At 38.2% G+C, this 15,124-nt stretch overlaps 1 long non-coding RNA gene across 1 annotated transcript in view; it reads left to right on the top strand.

Annotated features, from left to right (window-relative positions):
• Nucleotides 1-12,227, top strand: part of LOC128085198 (uncharacterized) — a 28,163-nt gene extending 15,936 nt beyond the window's left edge. Inside the window, exon 2 of the long non-coding RNA XR_008208837.1 lies at nt 10,860-12,227. This is a non-coding gene — a long non-coding RNA (uncharacterized LOC128085198). The remainder of the gene's footprint in view (nt 1-10,859) is intronic.
• The last annotated feature ends 2,897 nt before the right edge of the window (nt 12,228-15,124 follow it).

The following is a 15,124-nucleotide window of genomic DNA, read 5'->3' on the forward strand; positions in this document are numbered from 1 at the left end:
ATAATTATTTTTGCAAACATTTCTGATAACTGCAGTTAAGGAAGAAGTCAGTAAAGCCAGAAGATTGTGACCATTTATTTCCTCCCCTCCCATGTGTAGAGATGATTTAAAACAAACAAAAAAACAAAAAAATTGATGTCATTTAGAAAAGGACAATAGTAGAAGCTATGTACAAATTAGTCATATAAAGCAAAAAGTTTAAATCTGTCAGAGACATACCAGTAACTAAGCTGTAATTTAAATGATAAATCCTGACTAAGGTGGGGGGTGAAATGAAGAGAAAAAGATCACTCCTTGTTCTTATTAGGCAGCAGTTTCTGAAAAGAATTCACTACAGCTGTAGTTCAGCAAAGCACTTGTATATCCTTTTCATCTTCAATAACAAGCCCACTGCTTATGTATGTACCTAAGGGCTCTTGCATGCTTAACTGCTCTGCTAAATCAAAATCAAAGCTTATGTTATGAGGTCTTTCAAAGTGATGTTTGTAGACTGACACACTGTTTATCTGGATGGGAGAACACTAAGCAGTATCTATTTGCCTTTTGTAAAGCATAAATAACAATCTTTGTTTTAAGAATCTTTTGTGTGTATGTATATGAAACTTTTATCTGAAGGCTTTTTTAGCTCTTGCATCCTTCTTTGTCTTTGGAGTCAACAGTCACCCCAGCATTTGGCACAGTACTCTGCAAGTTATGGGAGAACTGCAGTGCAGGATTTTTGCTACCTCATGAGGAAACACAGGAAGAATTGGCCATTTCTTTCCTTGCTCGTCATCAGCAAAGTAAATGTGGTTCAGAGGATACAGTATTTGCATACCACAGTGTTGCATGTTTATTTTTCCTCTTGTTTGGAAGCTCGGAGCTTAACAAAGCTGATTGTATATTCACAACATCACAGAAAGCCCTTGCAACTCTATTCAAAACAACCTGTGCAAACAGATTATTGAGTGATGATACTGAATCTGAAGTGCATGAGGGAAATGCCCCCTGCTACTTATTCTTATGTGGATCCTTTCTGCTAAAATACTACTATATGGTGATATCAAACAGCTTTTATTTCTTTCTTTTCCCCCCAAGCACTGCAGTATCTTCCTCCCCTATATTTGCTGATAAAATATTCAGGTTTACATTAGCTTGAAAACTAATTTTAGAATCTCTTTAGGATCATCTTCTGCTCAAATGCAGATTGCAGCATTCTGTAATATCAGGATTCTTTTAGATCTAGCAGCTGCCTTGGATAACATGGGCCATACGGCGTTGTTTATGTTTGTGCTCCCTACCAAGAGCAGATGGAGTCTCCTTCCAGCAGCTTTGCTGTTTCTTTGCGTGGGAGGCCCGGAGAGAAACTGTTGGTAACTTATTCATCTGCCCCCAGCCCTCTTCAGTCTTACCACCACTCATCTATGAGTGCCAGTGGGGCTTTGGATGAAATGTGGCTCTGGTGGAGCTTTGCCACCGGTGTCAGTGAGGTGGGGACTTCTGTGGTGTGCAGTATCTTCAGCCTGCTGTCGTGTTTGCATTTGATCCTGCTGTTCCCAGGCTGTCTCTGTGCCTCTAACACTTGCAGAGAAGAGGTTGATGGCTGAATCCAGTTTTGGCTTGGAGCAGGGTTTCCACAGTGCCTTAGTAAAAGCAAGTTCGGGTATTGTTATGGTGGGTGCCTTGGCAAAGTGAGAGGAAATGTGCTGCAGTAGCCTGTATTATAGTCCCTGTTACCTTCTTAAGCACATCCCATTTTCCTGAGTAGGTTTTGGGACTGCAGGGAGCTCAGGGCTGCCATGGCAACCCTGCTAAGAAGGCAGAACTATCTATTTCAGATGATCGGGGTTGAATGAAACAAGCATAGCAACTTTCTGGGAGGTTGCTGTAAGAATCCCCTGAGGAAAGTTTTGCTCTGGGAGTTCTTTTCCCATGTAAGAGAATGTTATATTCAAGGCTGTGCCTGGATGCACAGGTGATTTCTCCATTTCTGGGATTGCTTTATTTCTATTTAACAGAGGCAAGGCTAACCCCTTCTTGGCACTGAAGTGTTTGAAGACAAAGATTGGTGCAGCACAAAACACATGCAGTGGTCAAATACCACTACTTTACCACCCAACAAAAGTAAATTATTCCTTGAGCAGTTCCCTAGTTTGCATAAGACTGTGTTTGGGACACTGCTTAGAGTGGCACGATGTAGTAAGGGAAAACAAAGAGGATTTAATGTTATTTTTCTTCTCCAATAGTTTAAATCCATTTCAAACTGAAAATTAAAACTTACCGGGAAACAATATAGATTTTTACATATTTTTTTCTGCCAGTTAAAGCCTCCTCTCAAAGCAGCAGGGTAAAACATTGCCACTGTGACTCTCCATGTTTCCTGCTTTTTATGGTGTTTGGTGTCCATGAAGGAAAGCTGCTCCCTGGAATCCAGCAGTGGCTGTTCACATGAGAATTATGTCCTTCTGACCATGATTATTTATTGCTTAAGACTCAGTGCACTGAATTGCAAACTACCCCTTGGGTGGTTTGAACACCATGTCGTTTGTTTGTATCATTTAAATATAGCAATAAATCTCTTAACACAATGTTTGGACTGTATCTGCCTATTCTCACCTCACATCTATAAATTTTAAAGCTGTTGGCTTTTGGTTATGGTTGACTATATGTCTTTATAGTGCAAAATTTTGTAATTAAAAGTAAACAGAACATTTAGACTGAATTTCAATTTTAATTATTTTTTTGGCTTTTTATCCTATTTGGGAAACATTTTTGATGATGTTTGAAAACAGGCAAGGGAAGCTTTCCTAATGTTCTCATTATCTATGCATGTCCCAAATAAAGGACTTCTTCCATATTGTTATCCAGGATTTATGTAAACCACAGTGACTTTCAGTCTTAGTATGCTTCTGATGTTTTAATTCAGATGCCTCTAGTGAATTCAGTCTCTTTAAGATTCACTTGGAGCCCATTAGAAATAAAATATAAGTTGCCCATATAATGAATTAGAATATTTTAAAGCTTAAATGACATGTATCCATTGGGCATACTTTAGTGCTAGCAGTCGTGTCTGTTTGTTTGTTTTCCTCCTAGGGATTGGGAGATACAAGCTGAATGATTTAAAAGACCAGGAATAGTGGAATAGGCTTGGTGTGTGTAAACGTTTTTATGACTACTTGTGGTTTAGGAATTTATTGCAGCTGCTTTCAATAGCTTGATTTAAAAGTGCATGTAAGAGAATGTTGATGAAACATTAACTAATGGCTTAATGGAGAACAAGTGCATCATTTTATTGTAATGACCTTTATTAACAAATGGATGATAAACATGTTTATATGGTGTTTGCCCTGGAGCATTAATAGTAAAGATAGTGATAAATGTGTGTAATGAATACAGCTCTTTTCAGAGGTTAAATGAGACTGCTTACAAAACATGCAAACTCTACTGATTTTATTTTTTTTTTAAGCAAAATGTAGTTATACTTCAATACTAAAACTCAACCTATATTGGTTTTCACTCTATTCTATCAACCTTAGAAAGCAAGTGAAGCACCTGTGAGAGGCTGCTCTGCACCAGATCTGGTGGTGCCACCTCCTGCAGTTTAGAGTTGTTCTAGGAAATGTTTGTGTCATTTTTCAAACAGATTCAAGCTCTTTGGTGAGGGGCCATCCTCAGAAAGTGCAGAGTTAAATCCAGTTGGCGGCCAGTCACAAGCGGTGTCCCACAGGGCTTGGTACTGGAGCCACTTCTATTTAACATTTTTATTAATGATCTTGATGAGGGTATTGAGTGCATCCTCAGTAAGTTTGCAGATGACACCAAGTTGGGAGGGAATGTTGATCTGCCTGAGGGGAGAAAGTCACTACAGAGGGACCTGGATAGAATGGAACAATGGGCCAAGGCAAACTATATGAGTTTCACTAGGGCCAAATCGTTTCTCTTTACAACAACCCCAGGCAACCCTACAGGCTTGGGGAGGAGTGGCTGGAAAGTTTCCTGATGGAAAGGGACCTTGGTGTACTGATGGACAGTCGGCTGAATATGAGCCAGCAGTGTGTCTGGGTTGTCAAGAAAGCCAATAGCTTCCTGGCTTGTATCAGGAATGGTGTGCTGAGCAGGACGAGGGAAGTAATCCTGCCCCTGCACTCAGCGTTGGTGAGGTCCTACCACAAGTACAGTGTTCAGTTTTGGGCACCTCAATACAGAAAGGACATTGAGGTACAGCAGCAGGTCCAAAGAAGGGCAGCAAGGCTTGTGAAGGGCTTGGAGAATATGCCCTACAAGGAGAGACTGAAGGAACTGGGGCTGTTTAGTCTGGGGGGAAAAGAGGCTGAGGGGAGACATTATTGCTCTCTTCTGGTATCTGAACGGTGCTTACAGTGAGAGTGGAATTGGTCTCTTCTCACTGGTGACAGTGACAGGATGAGGGGAAATGGCCTCAAGTTGTGCCAGGGTAAGTTTAAGTTGGATATCAGGAAAAACTTCTTTACAGAAAGGGTTGTTAAGCACTGGAATAGGCTGTCCAGGGAGGTGGTTGAGTCATCAACCCTGGATGTGTCTGAAAACTGTTTGGATTTGGTGCTCAGGGACATGACTGAGTGGAGGGTTGTCAAGAGTTAGGGTACTATGGCTAGGTAGTGGTTGGATTTGATGATCTTTACGGTCTTTTCCAGCCTGAGCAATTCTATGGTTCTGTGATAGATATTTGGGCAAACTAGATCTTCCTAAGCATTCTGGTTCGGGACACAGTGAAAACAACACAATGACTAAAATCAGCCTGATATACTTCAAAAAGAAAGCCATAGTTCTTCTAAATTATAGTGGTTGGTTTTAATCCAGTATTACAAATCTGGACTCGTAATACCATTAGCTAAATCTACTTGCCATTGTGGAAGTTTTCTTACTGTTTATGTTCCTTATATGCAAAGAGGTCTCATTCTATCTTACATTGGAACTAAAAATCTTTCTGTATCTTTTTGTACAAATTATGTTTAAGTAAGAAAACTTCAGTACTTTTAAATATATGAATGATATGTAATACAATATCAGATAATCATATTAATATTTCAAAGATTTATTCATAGTATTTCTTCTTTTACTAAAGAAGGAAAAATGTTTTATTTTAAATTTTGCTGGGAGTAATAGAACAAAGGCAAATGATTGTGGTGTTCCCTGCAGAACAAAAGCAGTTATAGAGACCCCATGAGAGAATAATTTCACTGTAAGGTGCTGTGTTGAAGCAGAGGTTCAGTACAAGAGAAGAATAATCGTGATATTTTAGGAAAGTTGGGTGCAGAAATAAAAGTAACTTTATACTTTTCTTGTTGAATATCTTTTTCATTGTATAGAGGCCTGAAAAATCTAAATCATGGGAAGATTGCTCAGTTCTGCAGTTCGTGGGATTTTTTCCCACAATGCCTTTTCTAGATCTCTCTTGACAAAATAATAGTTTATGAAACTTCTAAACGTATCTGCATTGCTTTACTGCCTTGAGTTTAAATAATAAATGTATTGCTTCTTTCTTCCTTGAAAGTGTGCAAAAGAATTCAGAATTAATTACTACCCGTTTTTAACTATCTAAATGTAAATGAACCAAGTAAGAAAATGTCTTTCTCCCTTTAAGCCTTTCATCTTGACAATGGCCTGTGTTGTAAAGAAAACTCATAGTATTCTTTAAAAGGCTTTTGATAGGCAGGCTTCCACAGTAGAATAATCTCAAAAGAAGCCTGCATAACAGCCTTTTTTATTAATTCCCTATCAGAAGTGTCCAAATAGTGCAAAAAACAAATCTACTCTCCCACTTGGTACTCATCCTTTCAGGTTTCAGGCATCTGTTGCATATGCCACTCTGAGAACACTAAAGCTGTTAAGAGATGCTAGAAATTGTCTGTGAGTTTTATTCTCCAACAGGGTAGCAGATTTTAGGACTGAATTGCTTAGAACTGCTGTTGATGTGTAACTACCGTTGTTACTCTTGAATAAGTTCTGAACTGGGCATGTAATTTCTGTAGTCTTAGGTATTGTAAAAATGTACTTGAGCATAGGCCTTTTCCAGAAATAAAAACTAGATATGCAATTTTTTTTCCCACCTCCTAACAACAGAAGTTTCTTAGGTGTTGAGGCTGAATTTCTGAAACTGAAAGGGAAAAATCCCTAAGTAGCTTTCTAGGTGATGTTGTGAAGCTATATTTAGCTTCACAAATACTAAATATTATATTAAATATTATAAATATTGTATATTTGTTTTATATAACTTCCACACAGGAAGACTTTCAATTATCTAAATCTAGTTGTAATACTAAAAAAATGTCATTTTAACCAGGGTCTAGTATAAAGACATTGAGACAGTACTTATGTACATCCTTGTGGAAGAAAAGCGGACAATAAGGAGGTAAATAAATGGGGTGGGTTTGGCTAAGTCTATGACCAACTGTAGAGAAGATAAAACCTAAAAAGCAAGATAACTCTATCATTTTCTTGACGGAAAACAGGTCTTACCCCGGCTGTTGCAAAATACATTTTATTTGTGTGTGCAAATTAAAGATCTTAGGTTATTGTAATCAGAGACAAGGATTTGAAAAAGTTTAGGTGCCAGACAGCCCTCTTCTTATGTTTGGCTTGAAAAAATCTTTCTCACAACTCTCTTCTTGCTACCTATACATGACAAAGAAGCAGTATAGATTTCCTGATGGTTAGACTGATGAACATCCATCTTTTCCAGAGGTGAACATAAGTATCACTTCCCTTGACCTGCTGGTTATGTTCTTTTTAATGCACCCCAGGATACCATCAACCTTCTTGGCCACAAGCAGTTTAAAGGCCTTATACCTTGTCCTGCTGCTGTGCTCCCTGATAAAGACTCTCTAGTGTTCTTTTCAACCACTGGAAGACTGCTGTAAGGTCTTCCCAGAGCCTTCCCTTCCTTAGGCTAAATAAACCCAACTTCTGTATCTTTATAGGTGAGGTGCTCCAGGTCTCTGATGTTCCTTCTCTGGAACCACTCCAACAGGTTTCTTATGCTGCAGCCCTGGAGATGAATGCAATGTTGCTGGTGGGGTCTCATGAACTTGAGGAGGAAGGAGAGTCACCTCTGTCAATCTGCTGGCCACACTTCTTTTGATGTAGTCCAAGTTAGAGATGCTTTTCTGGTTGTAAGCATACGTTGCCAGCCCAAGTTGAATTTTTCCACTTGCCAACACCATGAAGTCCTTCTTTTTGGGGCTTCTCAATTTGTTATACAAGACACTCACCTAAACTTTCCCTCTATAATAATTTTGCTATGGAGAAATTAAGAAAACAAGTCGTACCCTGCCTATGTTAATCCTGTGTAAAACTAGAGGAGTTCCATTCAGATCCACCGCAGTTAAAAGCAGTGTAGCTGATAGCAGGATCTATCCTATGGCTCCCTTTTGTAATTACGTTCTGAGCTAATCATGTAGATTTGCTGCTTTATCTGCTATAAGTAAGCATTTGTATGCAATGATCCAGTACTGACTTGACTTTTCTGGACAGAAAACATACAGATTTATTTATCCAGAAATACCTGTCAGAGAATGGTAAAAGCTTGTATTATCAAGGTTTGAAGTATTCATCCTTATTTTGGATTATTGAAAAATCTTCAGAATTTTTTGTCCTTTAAGATCTGAGTGCTTTTTTGTTAGAGATCATGTATTTCACCTCCTCAGTACTGAAGAAATGGGAATCATTTATTGCCTATAGTTATTGTGCTATTTTGTGAGGAAAATAAGTAGGAGAGAAGAAATTTCAGTGAATGTTCTGTGTTCTGGTTGTGACAGTGACATCATAGTGTGCCACTGATATATTCTGAAGAAGTGTGCAATGGTTATCATAAAATACCACATTAGGAACAGGTCATAGTGAGATGAAATCAGGTGCTCTGTATATATATCCATGTGTGTTTACAGTGTGTGTATATATAAACAAAATTTTCCTTGGCCTTTCGGAAGTTTAACTTAATTGAGTAGAAACAGTTACAGTGAAGAAGGATTTTAGTCTCGGATTTCAGTCTGATTCAGTGTGTTTTATCTCTCTTCTGGATCACTGACTGCATCTCTAGATGCAAATACAACTGTGGTAGGCTTTCATTGGGACACCTCCATCTTGAATCCTGCTTCTGAAGAGTACAAGCATGTAGTAGAGGAAGTAAATAGCCCCAAACGGAAACAGTGCTTTTTTCTTTTTTTATTTCTTCTTTTCTTCTTTCTCCACATTGTCTTCCTCAGTTTATCTCATCTGGTTCGGTATAGGTCAGTGCATGCCCTATTTGCCAGCACTGGATTTCTGGAATGGATTAACCAGCTCTTCATGAAGCTTCTTACATTTGGTTTGCCTAGATTAACATTTCTCTTGCCCTTGCTAGTATTCTCCAGCCTGCACTGCCTGCCTGCTCTTCTAGGACAACATCAGAAATCCCTTCTTTGTCCTGCAGATTTTCATTGAAACCTAACAGATTAGTGTTCAACTTTCTATTTTTCCTAAATCTCTGATAAGCAGCACAAGGAGGATGAAAAGACATTCAATTTTCTTTTGAAGGGTTCACTGTATTATTGGACTTGTTTATTTAGGTCTGGCTTCATGTGATTATAAAGACAGTTGATTTTGTTGTTGTTTGCTTGATTTTTATTTACTTAGTTCCTCTGTTGAGGAAATGATAATGGTGGGTTTTCCATTAAGCCCTTCAAGGACTTTGTTTTAAACAAGCCATTATACTACATCAGAAACACCTAAGTCTGAAGTCATTCTTCCCACCCTCTCCTATGTTCCAGTTTCCATTTGCTCACTTGCCCTTCCCTTGTTGCTGTTCTTTTCAATTTATTCATTATTTATGTTAATTATTTCGGAAGTGTTGAGCAGAGGTAAGCCAAAACTCTGACACTTACATTGGTGATTCTTAGGGCTGTTCTAAGTGCAGATGAACTGATGTTTAACAAGGAAAATTTACCTTTCCCTCTTACTAAGAAAAGATTTATTTTAGCAGTGCAACACCATGCCCAAAGAAAATCCCCCAGCTCAAAGGCATTTTAAAAAGCTGAACGTATGTGAAAGTGCATTCCTATTAACTGATTCCCTCTTGATGCTAATGAACTAAGAGAAGCTTTATCCTGGCAGACAGTGCTTGACTGCCTGCTGCTCTTTGGAAATTGTTGCTCTGTCCTGTCTTCTACAGCTGCCTTCAGGCTATCTGCAAAAGTTCACATTCAGTAATTGTTTGGGTCATATATTAGCTGTTTCTTTACAAAAAAAGCTAAATAATCTGAGAAATTCTGTGGCACGGCTGCTGACTTTAATAATCTATTAAGGATTTCGGGTAGCCTGTGCTTTACCTTAATGTTTCTGTTCTAATAATAGGAAAAAGTCAATACTGTCATGAATTTGCAATGGAAATTGGCATGAATAATGTGTTGGCAAGGCAGAAGTCAGGACTGCTGGCAGAGAAAAATAACACCTAATTTTTGGAGGCAGTGTGCCTGAGTGACTAGAATGGTGCTCTGGGGTTAGGAAGGTTGGCTCTGGTCCTGCGAATATGCCCTTCAGTAGCAGCTGTCCAAAACTCTGAAGGTGAGGTCAGGAGCATCTTTCATTAGGCACTAGAAACCCTGGAGCTATTAAACCTGTAGGTCTTTTACCTTTTTGACTTAGGATGTGTTTTGTGTATAGAATGTGGCTTATTTCATCTTCCCATTTTTGTTAAAACATTCTAAGGAACAGTGAATTAAGAACATTTTATTCTAGCAGATGATTTACTAGCTTTTTTTTTTTTTTTTCATTTTAAAGTAAGAAGTGTGATCCTAGACTCAAGAAGAGCTTCAAGTCAAATTGATTTAGCTTTCTTGTATCTGGCCTACAGAAACATGGGATATGAATAGCTGCGGTAGAGAGGTACCATTGGGAAACCATGGCTTGTAGCAGAGAGGTGCTGCTAGGGAGCCATGCCTTGATGGCAGTTTATCTCTTGAGAGTCTCTGTTCATTCAATAGCTCCTCTATTAATCGGTCTGACAGCAAATTGTTTTTTCCAGATCTGTTTTTGATTTCTGCAGCAGGTTTCTTCTCATACTGCCTTCATCGGTTAGTAGAAAGACCTAGGGGCATCAGATCTTGACATGAGAAATAGATATCTCATGCTGATTATATAATTATGTTAATATTTTTAAGTAGGACAAGCCACCCATTTTTTTCAACTGGAAATTGTCCATCCTGAGGAGAACAATGTGCTGGAAGCTTCCAAACATCTCCTGCTAACATTTTGGTTAATTATATTTTTACTGGATAGCACATGATAGATAAACACCTGTGCAACTGTGCTGGGAGATCAGGGTGTCATGTCTGTGTTTTTCAGAGCTTAAGCTTTTGCCAGCATCATGTATAATGAGCAGTCTAAGAGTTGTTACCTAGCTGTATTGGGATTTCTTAGGCCAACTGAGATCAGCAGTATCATCTAAATTCCTGCTTTACAGGTTAGTTTACAATTAGGAGAATGTACAAGGGAATCCACCTCTGCTGTGTAAATATTAATTATTACTCGTGCTTTTACACTGGCTAGATTCTTCTCTCTCCTACTTCAGATATCTTCCTCCACAGTCTCATAACCTCCTCTTTGTTTCTCAGTCTTCACCCTTTGATGTCAGCGCAATATTCTTAAAATTGATTTCTGTGACTGCAAACTTTTTTAATACTACCTTACTGAAAATTAAAATTACATAAAACGTAGGTAGTGTGATCATTAAGGAGTGAAACCTTAATGCATAAAGGTAAGTTGGATTTTAATATTTGAGAGTATTAGGATATATTCTGTGTTCTTGTAATGGAAGTTTAATCAAATAAAAATCTTTTTTTTTGTTGTTTTTTTTTTCTGGAAAGGTTAATGCTGAGGCTTCCCTCCATCCTTCCTCTTATTCTAAGGAAGGCTTGAACCAACTTGAACTTCACAAGAAAGACTTGCTCCATGAAGATGGTGTGGGGAGTAGATCTAGTTTGTCCACAAATGCAGGGACAATTTTTCAAAATAACTCTATTCAGTTTCTTTAAGAAGCTAGCCTCAGTTCTTGGGCTGCCTAAAGAGTAGCTGTGGCTGCATAAGTAAATGAAAACTCTGGCGTTATATACATCAGAGTATAAAATGCTTTTTAAATGCAAAGTTTATTCTGAAATCAACAGAAGCATCATCAGTCATCATGATAAATTCTAGACAGCATGCTTTGAGAAGTTAATCTCACTTATTAAAATGATAAATGTAGAGGAATATGGAACTTGTCATAGTGGAGTAGACTCACTTCTGCATTTGATTCAGTATCCTGCATCAAAGCATGTCATTGGATACTACAAATCTGCTGTGCCTGGCCTCACCATGTCAAACAAATTTACTGACTGCCCTCAAGTGTGAAGGTGTCCCAAACATGTTTGGAACCCTCTATGTCTTTGAAAGGATCAGAGTTCTGCTTCTAGATGCTTTTGGACATTCATCCCATTGAAATTCACCGGTGACGTTCCTGTGAGTTATCTCCATGTTTTAATGCAACTCCTACCCTTTGAATGAGTCTTACCCACAAAATGTAAGCGTATCATGTCTGACATGGGATATTTGGCATCACCTGTGTTTCGGAATGGATGCTTCAGAGACATGGACCTTTTCTGGCACCTACTCTCTGAGATCACGCAAGGTTGATCTAGGGGATGGCTTTAAACTTGTTAGAGAGACCAGTGAGAGAACAGTTCTTACTTGTGGGTCTTTCGGGTAACTGTGGCAGACTAAAAGCACGTGGAGGTAAATATTAACGTCACTGACAGCATTGTCATCTCCTAGAGTTAATTAAGGTACTGTCAGCATATGACAGCTTTACCCAGTTATGAACTACTATCTAAAATGAAATATTACTCCCACAAGTTTATAGTAATTCCTTATACAACTACAGACTGTTGTTTCCAAGCTTTTCTTTTTCCCTTTCTTTTTTTCACTGCTCAGCACTTTCATTTCATTTTAGCTGAGCAGAGATGGGCTTGTGGCTGCTAGTGGTTCACATCACATCTACTGGAATTCAACATTGCTTCTTGCTACTCCAAGGCTCTGGCTCAGACGTGGGATGCTTAAATGGTTCTCTGGACACCTGTATGATGAAAAACACCAAAGGCCAAGCAGAGTCTGTTACAAGAGGAGCAGAAAACATAACTCCTATCTTCCTGTCACCTTTATCTGAATATCTTTGCAAGTAAAAACTGAGTTTGGGTTGAGATCGAACTTGGTTCTGTTTCATGATTTCTTCCTTCTTTAGAAAGCACCAGATGTTATTGAAAGGCAATGTGCACTTAGTTCTGAGAAATGTGAAGTGCAGTCCACAAACCCTTCTCGGGCTCTTACCAACAAAAACTTACCCAGGGAAGATGAGAGCTTCTGCTTCTTGACACCTCTCCTGCTTGCCCTTTGCACCAGGAGCAAGACTCTCTTACAGTTAAATGAAACTATGCTTGTGAATGTGGATGCTAGTTTGGGGATGTGGGAAGAGGGAAAGTGGTTGTTCTTTAATGTTGTCATTTTTGCTGTGATAGTGTTTTTATTTTGGTTTTGATTTCTAAGTTCCCATCAAAACTTTTGATATGCACCTGTTTATGCTGATTGGAAAATTTAGAGCTATGATTGCTTTTTTTTTTCTGCTGAGACTTTTTACATTTCAACAATTTTATTTCCAGTAGTTAATTCTCCATTATTACTTAGGCCACTATGAAACAGCTAAACTCTTATATTATGTATGGAAATGAAAGTAATCCTGAAATATCTGCCATAGATTTTTAATCCTTATTAAAACTGAAGGAAGAAGAGGAATATGTGCTCAATAGTGTTGACTTATTCCCCATTAAGTGAGAATTTTTCCATTTCAGAATGCCCCTGTTTAATTTTAAATCAGCCTTTCAGCCTTCATGATGAGTGGCGGGCAAGAAGGAGAGTCTGCCAGTTTCTTGTGAGAATTTCAGGTTCTTCTGAGCTATGAAAGGGAATTTTCATTGTCCATATTGTCATTGTGGCTGATCACAACATTGTTTAGCCCTGTCATCAGGAAGGAAATAATATATTTATATGTGACTGGGAGAGAAAATAATTTCCTGACAGATAAATTTTACTCATTGTAGCTGTCCACGTCTACATGTATTCTAACTAATTATTGGATAAAGTAATAGAAAACTGAGAGAAACTCAAATGAAGAGAAACAATTCAAGATGCTCTTAAATTTATTTCACTCGGTAATTGTGAGATGAGCCTGTGAGAAGGAGCTTGCAGACCTGGGGAAAGGAATGCAAAGCTCATTCCCAATCTATGCCCTTTTACATGCTGTGAAATTTCATCAGTTACTTTTAGGAGACCCTAGAGAAACTTTGATTAGTGTGACTCTTACGTTAAGGAGTTTGGGATCTGCAAAATATCCAAGGGCTTATCAGAGCTTATCAAAAGTAGCTGGCACACTTTGATCTGCTACTTGAGCCAGGAATAATTTCAAAACAGATGTCCATGTGAGGTTTTCCTCTGCATTATGATTCTGGTCAGCTTCATTCTTACACTGCAGTTTCAGTTTGATCTAAAAATACTTTTATCTGATGTGTGCTATAAAACAGTTGTAGGTAAGCTGGCACTGTCTTCGCTAATTGCAGGATTCAGTTATTTGTAACTTCAAAGGTCAAGAGGTTTATCTCTGATAAAACAATTCACCAATATATTTGAGTGCATTTAACACAAGTAGAAGGTTTTCTGTAGAAGAAATAGAAGTTGAAAGTATTTTTTGAACAAAGAGAACTTTTGTCTCTGAATTCTGCAGAACTTCTGACTCTTTATTGTCCTTTTCTTTTGCTTGTTGGAGGAAAAATAGCAATGACATGTTACAGAATCATAGTTTGTAAAGCCAATCTCTCCCAAGCTGCTCCTACAGCTTGAGGAGTATGTGTATAGCAAATGTGAAGAGTCTATACTGACTTCAGTAGATGAATCAACCACTGTCTGGCATGAAAAATGGATGAAGCTTAAACATGCTGAAGGGATGGCATAAATGGATGGCAAGAATGTAAGCGGCTCCTCTTTATTTGATGAGCTCTACCACTACCACAAAGGACATTGTAGCAAAGTGGGGGTCAGTCTCTTCTCTCAAAAAAACAAGAAATGGAGAAAGAAAAGATGGCCTCGGGATGTACCAGGAAAAGTTTACATTGGATATTAAGAAAGATTTCTTCTCTGGGCAGCCTGTTTCCATGCTTCGCAAACCTTTAGTGAAGTACCTTTAGTGAAGTTGAGTCAATATACCCAGAAGTAATTAATTTAAGTAATTTAAAAGAAATTCTGGTTCAAAGAGAGAATGGTTGGGCACAAGAGCAGGCTGCCCAGGATGTGGTGAAGTCACCATCCCTAGGAAGGTTTTGGAAGAAATGTGTAGATGTGGTGCTTACAAACATGGCTTAGTGGACAATGTTGGTGGTAGGTGGATAGTTGGACTAGATGATCTTAGAGGTCTTTTCCAACCTTAAAGATTCTATGATTCTACGTGTGGGTGTTATGTTTAGGGAACACAGTTTACTGCCTCTTTGCATCCTGAACTTGGTTGTAGAGATGTTAACATCTACCACCTTGTCAACATTCAGAGTATTAAGGACTAGGATTTAAATCAGATATCTAGATTAGAAAATAATAATAAAAATCAGACTGAGGAAATCAGATTTGTGTTTCTTTTATCACTGATTTCAATCATGAGCCACCTGTACACTGAAGAACGTCCAAATGTTCCTGGGTCTTTTACAAAATTAGCAACAAAACCTGCTCTGAAGTTCTTAACTTTAATTTCATTGGCAAATCCATCAGAGGAGGCTATTAAGGAAATTGAACAGTGATACAGTGTGAACAAAATCTGTATGAGGCACTAGATAAATTCTAATGTGCAAAGTTATTTGAATAAATGGCTGTTTTTCAACCTGGATGGACATTATAGCTGCTATTGAAAGCCTCAAAATAATTATTAGACCTGTGGGGTGTCAGCAAGCAATAATTAAAAATGTTAATTAAATATAATTTGATAAAACTAAATTTCATTAAAACAATCTGTTGGATTTTGCCTGTTCGGAACAGCATCAGTCCAGACTTTAGGTATTACAGC

Source organism: Tympanuchus pallidicinctus, unplaced genomic scaffold, assembly GCF_026119805.1.
Source record: "Tympanuchus pallidicinctus isolate F22 unplaced genomic scaffold, pur_lepc_1.0 scaffold3, whole genome shotgun sequence".
Classification (NCBI taxonomy): domain Eukaryota; kingdom Metazoa; phylum Chordata; class Aves; order Galliformes; family Phasianidae; genus Tympanuchus; species Tympanuchus pallidicinctus.